Source organism: Ambystoma mexicanum, chromosome 9 (genome assembly GCF_040938575.1).
Source record: "Ambystoma mexicanum isolate Mex_15411 chromosome 9, UKY_AmexF1_1, whole genome shotgun sequence".
NCBI lineage: Eukaryota > Metazoa > Chordata > Amphibia > Caudata > Ambystomatidae > Ambystoma > Ambystoma mexicanum.
The window spans coordinates 543553723-543559722 of NC_090931.1; positions in this window are offsets into that span (position 1 = coordinate 543553723).

A 6000-nucleotide genomic window follows, 5' to 3' on the forward strand; every position below is an offset into this window, starting at 1 on the left:
TCAAGCCATCACCATCCGACACTCTTTACATCAAAGCGCACGTCAAACCGGATTCTCTGGTGCTTACTACTACCAGAAAGAGAGCATGTGTTCCACTCTCCACCTCCCAACCAGGAGTGCAAAAGGCTATACACGCTAGGTAAGCATATCACTACATCTGGGGCGTGCTTGACCAGAATAGCCAATAACACAACCCTGCTTGACAGCTATAGGAGCACCCAATGGGATGACATTGTAAAACATCTCAACTCTGTTCCAGAACCTGTTTGTTCGCGGTACTCGGTCAATTTATAGAAAATAATTCAGAGTGGTACATTTCACCGAAGACCATAATACCGAAAAACACTAGAAATATTAAATAAATATATAAAGGGTAGTGGCGTGAGGGGTTAAAATGAGTCGGATGGAGTTGGGGTGGCATTATAATGGTAGAACATTGGGGCTCTTATGGGGTGTCCCCCCCCCCATTTTAAAAAATTGTGTTTTTCTGTATTTTGGTCGCGATGAAATCTACCAATCTGAATTTTCTGTCAGTAAAATCACATATAACCCTTGTTCACACCTTCTCAAGGTGGCGACGGAGGGTAAACGGGTGTCACAAAACATCTTGAAAAACATTCTAGATTCTGCAGACACCTCAAAAAGAGTCATTGCAGAGGGAAACCTCCTAAAGAGAAACTCCTGGGTTAGGGACTCTGGCTTCAAGCCAGAAACACAGGTGGCCCTTATCAACATGCCCATCGAGGAAGGCCTCCTCTTTGGCAAAGCAGTTGATGACCAGCTGGAAACCACGAGACCATCAAGAACCTGGTCCATATATTCAACAAGCCCTTCATAAAGAGGGTAATTTAACACACGCCGGAACTTTCGTGCACAAGGATTCAGCAGATCGGGCCAATCCGGCGTAAGCACGTCTAGTGCATCCTTCTGCAGCCCCCAGGGTCAATCGTCCTACCACTACCAACAGTGAGGGTTCCCCGTGGGAAGGACGAGGCAGAGCTGTGGACTCTAGAGGCAGAGCAGCCCATGCCTCCAAATGATGGGCTAATCCATGTTCCTTCCCATGCATCCCCAGTCGGGAGTCGCATAACACTCTTTGCCCAGCAATGGGAGGGAATAACCTCAGACCGCTGGGTGCTAGACACAGTGGCCAAGGGATACTCAGTGGAGTTTCTAGAAACGCCTTGCCACCATCCACCTCAAAGAGGAAGAATGTCCTCTGAACACCTCAACATCCTGCAGGTGGAGATATGAAATTCTTCTTCAAAAGGGAGCAATCGAACTGGTACTGTTCCTAGAACAAAATCGAGGTATTTATTCAGTGTACTTCCTTGTTCCAAAGAAAGATCTGACAGTGCACCCAGTGCTGGACCTGCGCTTTGCAAAGATGTATGTCAAAACCCAAAAATTCAGGATGACAATGTTGCAGGAGGTCATCCCAGTACTAAACTATGGGATTAAATGGCAATATCGGACATGAAAGATGCATACTTTCATATTTCGATGTTGCCAGCGCACAAAAATTACCTCAGATTCAAATTGGGAAACAAGCACTACCAATTGAAGGTGCTACCATTCGTTATTGCATCAGCCCCCATGGTATTCACAAAGGTCCTAGCACTGGTAGCCACCCACTTGCGAAGGCAGTTCATTCCAGTGTACCCTTACATAGGCGACTATTTACCAGGGACTCTCCACAGAGGTTCCTTCAAAACACACAACATAAATCAATCTGCTGTTCCAATTGGGCTTCTTCATAAACAAAAAGTCAAGCCTAGTGCCCAGCCAAGTAATACAGTTTCTAGGGACACTCATCAAAACAAACGATAGACTAGGCTTCCCCTTTGAAGAGGAGGTCCAAAACATGTTTTTTAAACACATCAGTATGTAGACGGTCGTCAGGTGACGGTACTAAAGGCAATGCGCCTACTAAGAATGATGGCTTCCTGCAGCTACCTGGTGCCCCACGCCAGGCTGCGCGTGCATCCAATGCAAGAGTGGCTAGCAAAACAAAGGTTGCAGGCAGGCTGGTTATGGGACGATCTAGTAGCGGTTTGGCAACCTCTGGTTCAATCGCTACAGTGTTGGAACAGAAGCAATCTGCTAAAGGGAAAGCCGGTGATCAAAGCCACCATCACAACAGGCGTGTCAATGACAGGGTGGGGCACTCCCTTCCTACACCACACTGCTCATTGCCTGTGTACACAGGCCCTACCCAGAAAACACATCAACCTTCTGGGACTATTAGCGGTCCTCAAAACACTTCAAGACTCAACTAGCACACAAAACAGTCCTAGTGTTTTACATAAACAGGTGAGAACACACTCTCCAGGGCTGTCCAAACAAGTCTATCTGGCTGTGGGCACCACCACACATCATGTTCCTAGTGGCTTAACATGTACCAGTGGAACTCAATTCTCTGGCAGATGTGCTAAGCAAGAGTCCAATGCTACCCTCAGAGCAGGAGTGGCAACTAAACACAAACTGTGGGTTCCCAGAAATAGACCTCTCCTTGACACTGAAAATGGCACAATGCCAAGATTATGCCTCCAGGTTTCCCCAAAAAGGATCCAAGGAGAATGCACTGCTGATGAATTGGTGAGGGAAATTTGCACACCGCCTTTCCCTCAACACCTCTTCTCAACGAAATAGTCCACAAGCTACACCGGGAACAAGTAACACTAATCCTAATCGCTCACAAGTGGGCACAACATACATGGTTCTCCCACCTTCAAATAATGTCCCTGTGTGATCCCATGAAACTACCTTATCCGGACAACCTGTTGACTCAGGATCAGGGAACAACGCTTCACCCGTGCCCTAAGAAGCTGAACTTAGCAGCTTGGCTCCTGAGGTCATAGAATTTGGTCACCTAAACCTAGACCAAAGATGCATACTCAAGGTGCATAGACCAAAGGTGCATACTCAAGGAAGCACACAAACCTAACATAAGGCATTGCTATTTTAATAAATGGGAAAGGTGTGTGTTGGAATCCAACTGACTGTTCAACGTCCAATATAGTCAACTACCTTCTACATCTACTTGACTCGGGATTAGTTTTTAACTCACTCAAAGTACACCTAGTGGCTCTCTCCGCCTAAACCACATCTCAAAGTAAAATATCGGGGTGGAAGGTGCAAATAGTTAAAGCTTTCATGGAAGGCGTCAAAAGACAGTATCCCCCATTTCTAATGCTACTTCTGGCTGGGACCTCTATATCGTACTCACAAGGCTCATGGGGGCCCCCTTCAAGCCAATGCACAAGGCCAGCCTTAAACACCTTACATACAAAACGTAAAACTGTAATGTTCTGCCTTCAAAAGACTATGCCAATCAGAAAAACGGATTGTTTCTATGTATTAGTAGCTGCTGGAAAAGAAGCGGACCCTATCTCTAAAGCAGCCATTTCTAAATGGATTGTCCACTGCTTCCAACTCTGTTACTAAGAGAACTTTGCCATTTAGGCCTAGAGCACACACATCTCGAGGCACAGGGGTAAAACTGGCCTTCATAGCATATGTACCTCTAGATGCCATTTGCAAGGCTGCCACTTGGAGTTCAGTACACATATTCACCCAACATTACTGTCGGGACACACATTCCAAGGGTGATAAACAGCTGGGACAAGTGGTGCTGAAACATATTTGCCACGTTACCTTCCAACAACCCACCTCCTTCTACAAGTACTGCTCGCTAATCCATGTAAAGCATGTGATTCTAGGAAGATCCACAAGCCTCAGAAGGGGTACATTACTCACCACAATCATATTTCTGACAATTTGTCACAGAGAAGTGTACAACAGGTAATGTAGTTGCTCTAGAGTCATAAAAAGCAGTTCTACCTTTCCCATAAGCACCTGTTTCCACAACAAATCCGTGGGCGAGAGGGCACATCCTCTTTACCCAAAGCTCCTGTCCCTCCATAAGTGCTTTTCACTGCATTTATATAATCTGAAGCAAAGGGACTGCAGTGTACAGAGCTGGCAACTGTACCTGCTGTGACACGGTTTCCATTTTCTGGGGATCTGGGAATGGCAAATGTGCTGCTTCTTTCGCTGCCCTGTCTGTGCCATCATTTCCAAGTGCTATTGTGTTAGTACGATTAGTGTGCACAGCGCACTTAACAATCCCTACATCTGTGGACAGTGTTAACACTTTGATTAATCTGGACAGCATGTGGACGGGGGTCCTTTCAGATCTCCTAAACCCTTTTCTCTGCCACCTTGACAAGCCTGGATGTACAGTGGAGGTTACATACAGAGTCAGAATAAATAGTGACTACCTTCCCATTACTCATTTCTAGAACCTCTATAAGTGCCACTAGTTCCACCGCTTGTTTGGAGTAATGCAAAGGCAACCGTTTCTTCAGTCTGACCTGGTATTCCCCATCCACAAGACCAACAACGGCTGCACCTGTATGCCTCTCACCAGTGTCCCGATTGATTTTCGAGGATCCATAAACAAAAAGTACCTTGTCTCAGGATAGACTACTTCTGGGTATCGGTGGGCCTCTTGGGTAAAATTCAAGAAATAGAAATGGGATCGATATAACTATCAGATCACGCCCCACTCTGGCTAGAATTGACAACCCCTGAAAAGGGGGGAGGGCTATGGCGCTGGAGGCTCCCACAGGATATTCTCCTGGACCCAGTACTGGGGGAAACGATCAGGGACAAGATAATTTAATATTTTTCACAAAACGACACAGGGGAGGTCCCATTAAGCACAGTCTGGGAGGCATTCAAAGAGGTAACCCACGGACACGTCATAGCACTAAAGGCCACTAAAGAAAACCAGAGACACCGTTGGGAAAAAGAACTTGAAAAAAAAGTAACGGACACACAAGAAGAACTTCTGTCCCACCCCTCCAAAACCCTCAAGAAGGCCCTAAAACACATACAGGGACAACTAGAAATGCTCCGCACCAAAGGGGCCGAAAGATCCCTCCAATACCTCAAACAACGATTATATATAAAAGCCAATAAAGCAGACAGATTATTAGCGAGACAACTACGAGAAAAACAAAAGACTACGAACATAAAGAGCATTCAAGATTCACAAGGAGAACTACAGACACAACCCCATACCATAGGAAAAGTCTTTCGTGAATTCTATAAATCACTATATGCCACAGATCACCCGAATGAAACCGACCAAGACAGCTATCTGCAAACTCTCCCCATTCCTAAAATCCCAGAGGAACACAGAGAAGCATTAGAGAACCCAATCACGAAAGAGGAAGTAAAAAAGGCAATAGCCGCACTCCCAAATGACAAGGCACCAGGTCCGGACGGCTTTACCGCCCCCCTTTTACAAAAAATATGCAGATATACTCATCCCCGTCTTGAAGAGACTCCTTCAAAGAAAATAGAAATGTGACTCACTCAATGAATGAAGCAAAGGTGCTGGTATTCTATAAAACAGGGAAAGACCCATCCCTCCCCAGCTCCTACCGGCCCATAGCACTGATTAATTTAGATGCCAAGCTATGCACCAAAATTCTGGCAAATAGGCTATCCCCTCTCCTTCCGTCCATAATAAACCCAGACCAATCAGGATTTATCCCAGGGAGACAAACGCACGATAACCTCAGAAGAATAATACACCTAGTGGAAAAAACGGAGATCACACGCAAACCAGCAGCCTTACTCTCACTAGACGCCGAAAAGGCTTTTGATAGGGTTGAGTGGTAAATATTATTCAAAACTCTAAAGCATATGGGCTTTGGGGAACAGTTTATAAAAATGGTAAAAGCCCATTACACCTCCCCAACAATCAGGATTGCCATAAATGGGGTGCTCACAGACAAAATTGAGATCTCACAGGGCTGCCCACTCTCCCCCCTTCTGTACGCCATATTCTTGGAACCTCTCCAAATTAGAATAAGGGAGTCAGTCCGCATAACGGGGATAGAAATGAGAGGCACACAACATAAGGTAATAGCGTACCCAGATGATATGCTGCTAGCCCTAGGGGACCTGGGGATGGCATTACACATA